The following is a 14,581-nucleotide window of genomic DNA, read 5'->3' as shown; positions in this document are numbered from 1 at the left end:
AGCAGAGACTGCACCGTGGGGAGTATATCGGACGTGCAGAGCCAAAGTCATTATGAGATAACAAGATCTCAAGTTTTTACGATGTCCTTAATATTTTTGATAAAACCATTTAGATATCTGCGTCAAAATAAATATGATACTATAATATTATTCCACATCCTTAATGTGCGACTGCTATAGTTAATATTAATGGATTTTCGGCGCCACCATACATTTAAAAACTAATGTTTTTGTTTTGTTCAACACAGTGAAGAGATAAGGGTGATCGCTAATTACTCTCATTGAACATGTGTGAAATTTAATGTATAATTTTGTCCAATAAATAGAGAAGTAACTGGTACAAACAGTCACTTCTCATCCGAGAGTTCTCGGGAAAGTAATACTTGTTTGATTTAATGTTTTCCTACTGCCCCTGCAAAAACTCTCAGATCAAGGTGTCAATGTGTGCCGGTGCCCTATTGAATTTGCAGTATTTGTGCGGGCTTCACTAACTTGGTCCCGTACACCTACTAATTTTTCTCCCGGCTCATTTCAAATTTAGAACATAAATATTTTTTTGTAAAATATATTATATTATAGGTATGTAGGTACTTTATCACTTGTTTGAATTCTTGACGAATCAGTTCCAATTTCGAAAATGACAGTTAAAATATTATTCAACATTTAGGTACCTTGTCGCTTGTCTAAATTCTTGAAATCAAATAAATCCGAGTTACATCACAGACATATCAACAAACGAAGTTAGTATTTTTGATGATTAACTCCTTTTGTCACAACCATTATCAGGGTTGTTTCTTCATTCGTGCGATTACCACATAGATCAGATCTTAATAATAATAATAAAATGGCATTTATATAGCGCAGTTTAGTGTCATTTCACTTCAAGTGCGCTTAACTACAACATACTTAAAAACGGTAATTGAAAATAAACGGTAATTAATGGTCATGTTCTTAAAATTATTCCTACAGTGTGCCTTACCCAATACAGAGCTAATATTATAACAATAAATATACTGTTAATTAAAAATCATGACAAAACTTAGAATAACAATAACAGCAGGACAGGACAAAACAAGAATATTAAAACTAAAACATAATATAAAACAGGAGACAGTTTGTGCTCAGAAATGAGAATCTTCTGAGCAGATATTTTAAAAAGGTACAATAATGAGGCAACTGAAACTAAACAATTACCGGAAATGTTAGAATATGGCTTATTATAAAATATTGAAAAGAAGTTAAGATTTATAAACGATAAGATTTTTTAAATAATCTTATCTGAATTATTCCACAAACAAAACACAAAAATCACTTTTTAGTATTATTTTCAAAAATTCATAATTTATATTCATAACGATAAATAATTTCTTATTGAACAGCGCTTCCATTTAAGTTGTAACTGCTCCGTCACGTCTTACGTCTTCATTAGCTGGGCAGGTTTGACAGCCATTGTGCTGATGTTGATGGTAGAGCCGGGGTCGATCTGTGATCGCCGATCGCTGTTACCTGTTGCCTCTTGCTTCTAATATCTTATATCTTCTGATCTGTATAGAAAATCTTTTTCCGTACAATGAACAGACGGGTTAAGGTTGATTTACACTAAACTTTACTTAAAAATAATTTTATAATAACTGAATGCTTCACTTAATAAAAATATTGATTCTATTCTATTCCTTGAAATTACTCTCCAAACTTCGTTCCCAAATATGACAGGCCCTTAAAGAAAACCTTGTGGTCTCCTGTGTGTAATTAAAACTGACAAAATTATGCCGATTGAGAGGTTTTCGTTTTCTCCTTTAGTATTAAATTTACACTCTATACGAACGAATTTGTTTATGAAAATCCTACACAAGTCCTACAGAGAGTGGACATTCGAGATGTAGATGGTTGAAAACAAACCTTTGGAAAAACCTTAAAATTAAATGCTTCTCGTTTCATGAATATATGGCTAAATCAATATTACCGAAACAAATGTAAGAAAACCGAAAGCCGAAAACCGATAACCTTTGAATAGGTAGGACTCTGGTAGTATAAGTATGGGCTCAGATAAACTAGAAATGGGGTCCTGGAGTGAAATAGCTTTTACAATAGACATCCAAATTCGTAGATGAGCCAATCAGGGAAAGGGGAACAAACCGCGAAGCGCGGGAGGCGGCGCGACCGTTCCACTTTCAATAATTTGTCTATCAATTAATAGCCTGAGAGTATACAGGCAACTCGCATTGTATTTTCACCACTCCGTCCTCGACAATAAAATCTTCTTGCGAATCACTAGCCCTTTTTATAATTACGCGTAAATTGTTGGCTGCGCAAAAAAACTAAACTACATATCCCAAATCGTGTACGCGAAAGTTCGAAATTTTATTTTGTTATAATATTTACCTAGACACATTTACAAATGTTTTATAACTAACCCACCTCACTCAATGTTTGCGTCGCAACGTCAAAACTTTCAGATTTTATGCAAAAAAGTCCCACCATAGACAACGTAGACAAATATAAGTTTGTACAGCGCCCTTGAGGTGATTTTGCACAAAAACGGCGCTATACAAGTCATCCAATTATTATTATTTTATTTTATTATTAACGCTGCAAACCTTTGTCATACGCGCTCTTCGGCAGTCAATGTAAGATATTCTGTACTTATTTTCAATGTTATATGCCTTAGAGCTGATCTTGTGACTCGTTGAAAAAGTTCGATAGTTACCTTCTTCTTCTGTAGATGAACTGGAAGAGTGTGCATTATTTTCACCCTCCACCTCCTGTTTCCTTTTCTTAAATTATTATTAAACCACCCTCTCTTCTCGTGTAAACCTGTCTTTGGTATTACATATTTGATTGACTTCTGAGACGTGAGAACCAACCACAGTATCCTCTCAATTCGTCATCAGTCCCGGCATCTCCCATCCCGTCCTCGTTCCATACCTGATCTCCACCTTACACCCACTGATAAGATCTGCTTTATTGAAAAGCATTTGCGGTTTACAAACTGATCACATGCCTGTGAAAGCGGCTCCGCGCGGCAATGAGATTATACTTTATTGTAGTATCGGAGATTGTAATCGTGTCTTCTTCTATTGTACAGAATTTTAACTGGATTTGAAGAAAATATGATTTATGTTTGATAAGATTCGATAGTAGGTACCTCATATTTTTTCTATTAGGTTCATCTGGCAAGGACGAATAATTTCTCACAGTTGGTAACACAACAACATGGTTACATATTTTCGATGCGGTACTCGTAAGAAAGCTGAAAAGCTCTGGGATTTGCCGAGATTCGGAAATCCCCTTCAAGAAATATAATATATTAAAATTTTTATTGTTAAAAATGTTTTATCCTATTACAGTATACATGAAACCTTCAACCTTCAACCTTTTGACGGCCTCCATGGTCGTGGGGTAAGGCTCTCGACTAGAAAACCAGATCGAGCGAGTTCAAATCCCGGCGAAAAAAGAGCAGAGACGGTTTACACGTAGTTCCCGTAAGCACTTAGGCCATAGGTCCTTTGTGCTATCTCCCATATTACCTTATTCCACAGTCACCTGGTCCCTATCATAAAGGTCACCAGGTTATCATTGTATGTGGCTATGTTTTCTGATTCCACAATATGTCTTCCCGTGTCAGCGCGTCAATTAATTTAATTTAATTAAATGGTGTTATTTCATGAATTACTCATTTCCAGAGTTCAAGATACACTCAGTATTGCCCTGGTGTAAGACCACCATTAATAATTAAAACGTTGCCTAAAATGGCTTTGGCCGTGTTTGATGACCAGATTTGATTAGTTATTTCCCCACCTTCCTCTTCCCCATCTCCTTCCCATCCTCACCATATTCAGCTTTATAATTTGGGATTCCATAGTCTCACTGGGTTTTGGCGGTTGGGAGCAGTTGGAACTCTTCTGCGGTTTCAAATTTTAAAAAAAAGAAAAAAGGCCAATGTTTAAAATGTCAAGAGACCTAGTCCCTCTTGTCATGCTATGATGGGGCAGATCGTTCATTCTATCAAGTGGAATACATAGCAGGTCGTGGTGTCGCCCGGCGGTAGTTGTTGGGAACGAACAATTTATAGGACTGTACGCAGTTGGCGCTAGCAAAAAATTGTCTAAAGAAGCGAAGTTAGCAGTCCACAATGGAGTGCTGGTACCTACCCTGATGTATTGAAGTGAGGCTTGGAACTGGTAAAGAAAGGATGAAAGTAGATTGAATGCTGTTGAAATGTGATCCCTGTGGCGTATGTGTGATCGTGTGAGGAATGTTGAGATCTGCAAAGAATGCAAGGCTGATGTAAGCGTAATGAGTAAGATTAAGAAAGGGACGCTTAGATGGTTTGGGCATGTAGAGCAAATGAGCGAAGAAAGGAGTGTAAGGAGGATATATGATGCAAATGCGAATGGTAGCAGAATTCGGTCACGCCCGAGGAAGACATGGCACGATCAAGTGAATCAGATACTCGAGTCGGGCCATGTCAAGAGTCAGAATAATAGAAGAGTTATTTATGAGATGATATATGAATGTGAATGAGGCATGAAGTGTGTGCCAAAACTGAGTTGTTTGGCGGTCCGTCCTTTCTGCCTACCCCTGCGGGGAAACGGCTTGATGGTTAAGTTAGTTAGTGTAGGAAGTTTGCAGGTCTCCACAACCATTAAAACGCGTACATCGAAAATAACTTCGTCCGGTCTGATAATGTTGTCCAAACAAAACTTATAAAGCCGAAACACGTCCTCAGGAATGATGAGTACCCTGCAGCCATTTCGCAATTTCTTATGCAAAATTGTCTCATAACAAAAAAAATATATTTTAAACAATCAACAACACGGAGAAAATGAGTATGGCTAACATGATATATTATCTAAGTAAATGGTAAAATATCATGACGAAATGCGAAAATGTTCAGGTTTTCATGAACACATGTTCCGACATCATGATAATTTATTAAAGTTTATCAGGAAACCTTTTCATTTATTCGTTAAGGCCTGCAATTCCGTTTTCTAAGGCATTACCAATAATTTTAAGATAATTTTTTTTCTTTTTTAAATAATTTATCAATTTACAGAGTATAATAATAATAATAAAAAAATCAGTAATTTTAAATACATGTAGGATTACGAAAGATTTTTAAAATATTTTTATTGAGGGATCAGTAGGATTTTATAGGTCCAATTAGAAGTTTTACGGAGCCGAAACCTCTGATATGAAAATATCTGGAGTCGGTGAATTATTTTCCCATTTCATCTCTGGTGAGTTGACGTGTTGTTCTTGTATTGTTTTGTATTTATTATGCTTATATAATGCTCTTGCATAATTTGGATTGACTAGATGATCATTTGTGGAAAAGTGTGTGGAAGGGTTTAGTTTTTCCTGTGGGGAAGATTTAACCCGGACATAAAGTCGGAAAAGTAAAAAAAAAAAAGTTATGTTAATCCAGTAAAATAGTTTTCACTACTTTTGTTTTTTTTTATGTTTATCTTCTATAGAAGCTTATATTATATCATTATATGATATTCTTATAAATTAGCAATACTTACTCATTTTTTTATGTGAAACTGTAATAAATAGTTCTTCTGAAAGAGCAGACAATTTATTGTTTGTTTATTTTATATTACGTTATTTGTACGTCTAAGCTTACCATTTATTAATTTAGTATAAAAATACACTATTATTACACTTCTGAAAACTTTAAGTTTTTAAAAAATATAATTATTTTTTAAGATAATAAAATATTAAAAACGTATTTTGTTCTGTTATAGGTATGAAAAAATCTCAGCTTATCTTTAAACGCAACATGGTCATTTTTCGTGAGATTTTTGTTATGTTTTAAACGAGTCGGGTTTGATTGAATATTTTCACAATTTATCTTAATTATTATCGTTATTTTAAGTATTAGCGTGCTTGCTCTAACATTCGTATTCACATATCTCCCTTTAAAATCATGTTCTTCTTTCTTGCTACGGGGCTTAAAAGGCCAGGAAGTGATTAATTCTTAGTAAAAAAATATGATAAAAATGTTCAGACATAAATATTTGTAATTTACCTATAACTCTAGACATAGTTGTCAAAATTATACATTAAGTTTTTTGTCACATAATCTCTCAAAATTCCCCTTAAAATTGACCAATGCAAGAAGCATGTCATTTCAATGTGTCAATGTCATATTTAGCCCCTTTGTATAATACGCACTGTAACATTATGTGTATCAGACGTGCTGTGAAGATAATACAACCTGAGTTAAATGATCGCTGTTTTCTTCAGAACGATGATCCTTGGACCTGAACAAAGGCATCTGTCTGAATTGAGTGACGTTGCCTGTCTTCTTGGACCTTTGAGGAGGCAGATGATTCAAAATAATATAAGATGGTTTGTATTATATTCACGGAAGGGGGACTACACATGTGAACAATTCATTACTACTACTACCTTCGTTTCATCCAGAAATAGAACTTGAAAATCGAAATGACAGCACAGCCATGGTGGTGTACACATATACGTTGAGTCAAAAGTATACAGGTTTGATTCCCGCGCAGCACATTATATTAGCATGGAGTTATATTGGTTGTTGACTTGTTATCGGTATAGCAGCGAATTTTAAGTTGACCAAAGTAAAAACCAAAAATTTAAATTCGATCATTGTTGTGCGTGAGTAAACTTGCTGTCCCTTTTTACAGCGATAAATAGATAGGCGTGAGCAAGACAAATATTATTACTCAATGAAGCTTTAAAAGACATTGCTTTTGCATGGGTATATGTAATAATATGAACTAACGCACACAGACATGTGCATGTGTTTTTTAATTCAACATTATTTACTTGACCTATACTTCTTTTTTAAATTTTTGGACATTGGAACCAACACACAACCCATATGTTTGTCTATACACCATGTTTCGCGTGCACACCGCAATATAATACGCTAATAAAAGTATATTAATAAAATTACCGACTTACTTCAATGTATCAATATCCATGTTCCCAAAAAATCATGCCGACATTTCTTACCTTTTTACTTCAATAACACCAGGACACTAGCTTACCAAGATTCTCCGATTCCGAGACTTCACAATCTCGGAAACAAATATTCTGATATGGGTGATATATTTCATTTGAAAACTAATCAGTATAAATGTTGTATATTCTATCACTTTTATTCTACTAGACACAAATAGACCTATGTACCCATATAACTTCTCCGCTTCTACTATTTTGTTTTGTTGAATCTTTTAAATTCAATTATATGCGTGAGGATTCATTTTTGCCATTATGTTTACATTCTTCTTTATTGTATTAATTTTTAAGTGTTTACTCTGATACAAAATGCTTGTTTTTTTTTAAAGAAAAGCCCACTAGGGCGTGTAATAACAAATAAATATAAACGATAACTTTTCACTTTATGCAAAAAAACATTTGGATCTTTCGAAGTTTGGCGGTAGGATCGTGAAAAGCGTTATATTTATTAGGTCAATAAATGCAAACCTTCAATTCAACATACCATTTTGAAAATTGAAAACACCCAAAGCAAAGAAAACATTTAGAATGTCTTATATAAAGAATGTTTTCATTCCTGACCCAATATCTCCCCTACTATGTAGATGGTGGTAGGCGGTAGTACTGGCACTGGTAGGCAGAGGTACCTACCTAATGGCTCCGGTGGAGATATTATCCCCCCGCGGGCCTTGATTACAGTTATTAAACTAAAAGCTTTTCCGTATTTATATTCAAAGTCATCCCTTATGAACCGACGCCTCCGCGAGGAGACCCGAGCGGGGAACAGAGGGAACGCAACCTGCCACGGATATTCTGCTTTTAAAGTTTTTTTTAAATTGCGGTAGTTATGTTAAAGATGGCAGTTATTTTACGCGTTTTTTCTAAGGCGACGAGAAAATAATTAATAATGTTACATTTTACACTACCACTAACCATAAGGCACGCATTATCAAAATAACTTTGCTATATTTGTTGGTAAGCTATATTTGTTGACAAGATGATTTATATGTAAGGAAACAGATATTGGCCATAAAAAACATTATGGTGCAGTTAAAAATCGTTTATGCATTTTATTGATTTTTATGTACTTTTAGTTTATTTCATTTCAACTGTTTTGTTGCAGTATTCGAAACAATATGTTTTTCATCAATTAATTGCTTCCTCATTTTCATCTTCCTCAACATAAATTAGTGAATCGTTTGCATCTACATGCTAGTCATATATTTTTTAAATATTTAACTTTTTTAACCATGTCATTTAAATAAATCAAAAATAATATCAGACCCAATGCTGATCCTTGCGGTACTCCTAGTTTGGTGCAATTAGATGCCTAAGGAGCTGGATTTTAAAGGAATCATTACAACTAGTACAGTAACTATAACACTTTTCTAGGCATCGAAAGTTACAAACACCATTCAAAAATTAAATACAGTAATATATTTGATCTAGTCATCGTCAATTTGAGGTTAAAGCCAATGCAATTGTAAATTATTTAGGTTACAATAACTTTAAAAAAAGATCAGGCAGATTCAAAACCTACAAAAAAGCAGTTCGTGCATCATTTTTGAAACATCCAACCACACCGTACCGTGCAAACAGTTCATGATAAAAATATTATTTAACAATTCAAATCTCTTTAAATATGATATACACATAATAAATGTAGCGTAGGCAGGCAAGTTAAGCAACAACTCCAGCAGTTGAATGCCTAATCCACCGCGTACCCCATACAACAGATGCCCGATAGATAACACATCATGCGATACAGAACAAACCATCCTCATTACGATTTGTACTTATCGATCTGCCCCCTCCCAACTAGTAACTGCCTACTGACCGGTGACCAGCCCTCCAGTGACTAACTGACTAACTGATTACTGATTGCTCCTCCCGGCTGACTGGCCGACTCGACTAACCGCAGTATTGCGTGCCGTGATCGACTAACCATCTACTAACTACTAACTACCTACTGATCAGAATGCTGCCGTTTCCCTAATTACAAGCACTGCTGCTATCTCGTGGCGTGCCGGGACTGTGGACTCATCATGTCGTGTTTTATGGTTGTTCATTGTTAGTGACCGGAGCGGCGTATACCAGGTGAAAAACTGCAAGCCCACAACAAAGATTGAAATTCAGCCTGGGTGTAGCGTGCATGTAGGGATATTATTATGACATCGCACGTACCAAAGTCGGCACTAATAGCTAATTAATCATCTGTTTATGGAGATTGTAGATAATATTTACATAACTAATTTTAACTTTACAGTTTTTGAAATGAACATCGTTTGGCTCGCCTAGTGGGTAAATTCGACTCTTGCGTAGCAAGCTTGGCAAGACGGGACGACGCTCTTCTATAGAATGACGTTTCATTCTCTTTCCGCCCGGCCGCCAAAACTCTGTGTATATATAGGTTTTTCCAATAAGAGGTGTTATGTGTATTTAATTCCGGCAAAAAAATGATTTTTTATGGCCGGAATTGGATGGTATTGATCTGGACAACGTTTACTTTCAACAAGATGGCGCTACGTGCCACACAAGCAACAAAACCATTGATCTTTTACGGGAAAAGTTTCCGGACAGTGTTATCTCTCGAAGAAGTGATCACAATTGGCCAACGAGATCTTGTGATTTAACACCTTACGACTTCTTCCTTTGGGGCCACGTGAAAGAAAAGGTCTACGCCAACAGTCCAGCGTCGATTCAAGACCTCAAAGATGGAATTCATGAGGCTATCGAGGACATAAGGCAGCCACTTTGAGATTTGGTTATGGAAAATTTCATGAAAAGGATATGGTCCTGTAGGCGTGGTCGTGGTGGTCATTTGACTGATGTTAATTTTCACTATTAACGGCATACCTTTTTATTTATAATGAAATAAACATTCGATCATTTATATTAAAAAATGTCATTTTTCTTTGAATACCAAAATAACACCTCTTATTGGAAAACCCTGTATGAGGACACGAGGAAAGTAATTTCTTTCAGGGCCTATGTCATCTATGGGGATACTGTGAGGACGGTCTTTTTGATGAGAGGAAGGAGTGAACGTAAATAAACATGTTGTAGGAGGGAGAAAACTTATAGGCCGGCAAATCGTTCTACAGCCGATCTGTTGAACAGAACAACAAGTCGTAGAAGCGAACCGTTCTCATGTGACAAATGTAAACAGTGTACATAAGTTTGGCGAGCGTTCAAATTATTTACTTGTTTTCTCACAAAAATCGGCAATGGATATATTCTAAATGTGGACGAATTTTTTTATTTGTAATATATTCATCTATGTTTATTTTAATATAATAAAAGATTATTATTAAAAATATAAATACTTGTTTACTTTCATTTTCGCATCGTTAATCAAAATTTTTCGATGTTTCGTATTTGCCAGGCGTCCTGTGACGGTTATTATTTTTTTTCTTATCCGAAGTTTATAAGCCAGGGCATATAATTTCAGTTCGCAGAGTCAATTGCATCACGTGCTTTGATGTCCAACAGTAATCACGTCATATAATTTGTCCCATATTATTGTTCACCTAAAGTCTCCGGCGAGGCCGGGTATTTATCAAGCTCTGTTTTACTACCGTAATAACGACTTCGCGAAAATTCATAGAAAATTCGCGCAGATCTGTGTAATAGAATAGAGAGCGAAGAGTTTCATTAGATTTTAGGGAAATTCCAACTGGATTCCAACTATTCGCCACAGGAATGTGGGTTTGTTCTACAGGCCATTTTAAAATTTCATGTTGACATGTTTACTTACGCGATTTCCTTTTGTTACGAAAGTTTCCGATACGTTTTACGATATTTTATGTTAGGATATTATCGTTTATATATATCTTAAATATACCAATTTTACATGGCCATACGACATTTTGTTCTATATCCACAAAACATCACACTATTTTACATTTTTGTGGACATAGTACAAATAATGGACATAAAACAAACCAACACCATTATTTTGTTTTTTTTTTGAGAAAAGAACTGAGTATTGCTTTGTTCTTTTTATTGTTATTTTTATTTCTTTCTAGAGCAATCCCGATGAGTTATAAAACTCATTGTAGGACGTGATGAACTTACAAAACATAGATAGGAGTTAATAGGTACAATTTTATATTGGTATTTTGATATCAAAATTATAAGTTTCAGATACGAAACAGTACAAATATAGAAAAAAATCATAATTATGTTTCACATACAACACATTACACAAATAGAAAATGGGAGGTAAAGTAGAAAAAGCAAAAAAGGAAACAGACAGGAATATACACATAATTAAAGAGCCAAGGTAGGACCACTACATTAGTAAAAATAGATTATGCTCGATCGCAAATACAGGGGATAGAAAAGGAGAGAGAAAGAAACAAAAAAAGTACAACACGACAAGAATCACGTATTTTCGTTTTAATATGTTTAAAAAAATATTCTTTTAAAGCCATACCTTGAATTTTTGTATTATGCTGGCTTTTTTTATACATATCTGGAAGAGAGTTATAGAGTGTGTAGGTAATATAGTTAATAGATTTTATTCTATATCTTTGTCCACAATGTTCCAGGCGAACGTATTAATTTCAAAATGGAATGGTCAAAAAGGAAGTGTAATAAACCACTACGAAAGGATACAATGAATTATTAGTATTATTTAGTTCTACATCCGGATATGGAACAAAAATATTCTTAAACTTTTTAAAAATGTTAATTGTTTCAGTTTTTGATGTGAAACATGAAACCGACTATGTTGACGGGTCTCTTGCATGAATCGACGCTTCATTTGGCCAGCTAGCTTCATTAGTCGGCTCTTTCCGCCCGGCCGCAAAAACTCTGTGCGGGAAAGAGTAAACTTTGTGGGATGTTTACTTGTCCTGCAGCTAATCTCAAATACTTTTCTTCATTCCAAAGTTTTTGCTGTGCAATAAGGCAATATATCAACATTTTCACTAAAATCATTAGTAGTAGTCTATGGTATTTCTTTATTGGAAAATGATTCGTTTACGATACAACAATTTGTAATTGTAATTTTTCTTTGTGTATATTTTAAAAAAAAGAAATGTTTTTTTAATCAAAAATATAATGACTTGTTTGCTTAGATTTTTGCTTCTTCTCAAGTCACTTTTTTTATTCTGGATTTAAAATAAAAGAATGACCACTAAATATTCTATAGAGCAAACCAATATTCGGCTGGCATATTAAAAAAGTGAGATTAGAATCTTATTGTTTAATTAATTCCATTACTTATTATGAAAGGTCATTATTTTATGAATCAAAAATACACACTAATCTCACGGAAGTATTAAAACATATGAATTTTTGCCGTAGATGGTGATAAATAACATTTTAACTTTCGCGAACAATATACATTCTCAATCTCACGTCATCATCAGCAATCAACCACGCCTCCAACCGACGATGACACGGTGTGACGATGAAATCACGTGTTCCCCTAAACACGCACCTCTCCCCAACTAACTACAGGGCTGACTTCAGGTAGCCCTAATGAAGTTCCAATATTACATGCGAAAGTCAGTCGTAAACTCATATTAATCTGAACGTGTACCTACCTTACCTGGGTTAATTAGCGGTCAGGTGTTGCGATGCATGCCATACTTATACTCTCCCTTCGTGTACCTACTCTCGTATGTCAGAATCTAATTGAGGGTCGATCCTATGAATTTTAATTATAATGCACGTTTTGATTCAACATTTTTTAAACGTTTGATTAAGCGTATCTTTGCCATATAAAGTTTACATTTTCTCTAAAAATTTGTTCCATTATTTTTAGAGTAAACAAAAATATACACAATTCTAGAAGAGTACAGAGCTGGTAAAGCATTAATAAAATTTGGGGAGGTGGTAAGGAGACGAATGAGAGATGTGTGTTGTATCCTAGCAGCGGCTTTATTGAAGTAGTCAGTTTACAGAGTCCAAATAGAGTAGCCAGAGTAATCACAGTTATTGCTGACGATGAATGAAGATGTCGTCATGGTAGCTGATGTGCATCAAGACGGGATGCATGTAGGTCACATCACGGTGAGATGTGAATCTGTGGTCTATGATCTTGGCGATGAAATCTGTGTCTCGACACGGCATCGGTGGAGAACGGACTTACAGGTGGTGGTCATCAGTGGTGGAGATCATGGGTTTTACTGGTACTATAATTTGAAGAAAAGGTACGGTTGACCTGGTTGGCTGATGATTGTGAGCTTGAACCGCGGGCAAAGCCGGATACGCTTATAAAGGTAAAGTTTTTTTATATAATAGTACACGCGCCTAGTATAGTCTACAGCCTTTTAGGCCGTAAGTAGGTAGGCTGGCGGCTTTGCTATTATTCTTGATAGATACCTACTGCTCTCAAAGATTTGAAGTTCCAATGTGATGCGGGTTGCATGTGTTGATTTTCTAGATCCTTCTAGGGAGTATAAGGTATTATTTTACTAGCTGCCACTACATACGTATGACAAAATTGTTCAATAACATAAAAAATAAAAAAAATAAAACAAAACCGCAGTTACATGGAATAGACACACTTATAAACAAATATAGCAAATTAATGAAAAACAAATATCCATATGATCATAGAAGAGTTTCTTAACATAAAAAGTACAGAACTGGTGATATAAGGTGTAGTGACATTTGTTTGAGAAATGTTTTTAGTGATGATTTAAATTTAAGTATGTCGGTTATTTGTTTGATGCTACTTGAAAGGTTGTTATATACTTTAATGGCCATGTAGTGTGGTCCTTTTTGAAATAAAGTTTTGTTTGCTTTTGGGATTAATAAGTTTTCTGTGAACCTTGTAGCGTGTTTATGTGTTGAATTTTTTTGTGGGAACTTTTATTGAGATGATCAAACTAACAGGCATAACTTTATCATATATATGTCCGTCACTATCAGAAGTTTGAGATTTAAAAAAATTGGTCTACATGAATCCCGGTGATCAGAGTTTGTAATTTTTCGTAGGCACCTCTTTTAGATGATATAAACATCTTTGGCGTTTACTGAGTTTCCCCAACAAACTATTGGTGATCAACTGCGATGTACAACTGAACATAATTGCAATCCAAGAACGATTCATTTTATCATCATTTTAAGGTTTAACTTAATCTTTAAAAAAATATTTGTTAGTGCATCTAAGCATCATCATCATCTTCATTTCTTTTCAGCTGTCTGTGACGTGCGTTGTAGCCGCCTGAAATTATTCACGCGCAATGAACTCAAATTGACTTTGAATTTAAATGTAATTTTCACAATTGGAACTGCTTGTGTGAAAATAATTCAGACAAACGTTGAATCATATGAAGTAAAGTTGGATCATATCTGTAATATAATGTTTTAATAGATATTTATTTTAATCATCTTTTTCAAATTCTGAATTACATTACGAATTATCCCGTGATTTTTAATAGTATCCAACTAAACGCGTAGTTTTTATTTAAACTGTTTATTTGTTTAAACATCAACAAAGTTACTACACATTGCTATTATAATATGATAGTAACTGTTTTCATAGTGCATTCAGTAATTATTTTGTACTCTTGTTAGCTGTAACTCCTTTTGTACAACTTTCTTTGATTACTTGTACTGGTTCATTACGCTATGTACTATA

This window comes from Hesperophylax consimilis, chromosome 24 (genome assembly GCF_061612785.1).
Source record: "Hesperophylax consimilis isolate HC1 chromosome 24, BYU_Hcon_1.0, whole genome shotgun sequence".
In the NCBI taxonomy this organism is placed as follows: Eukaryota; Metazoa; Arthropoda; class Insecta; order Trichoptera; family Limnephilidae; genus Hesperophylax; species Hesperophylax consimilis.
The sequence above is the reverse complement of the archived record's forward strand: the minus strand, read 5'-3'. Positions refer to the sequence as shown.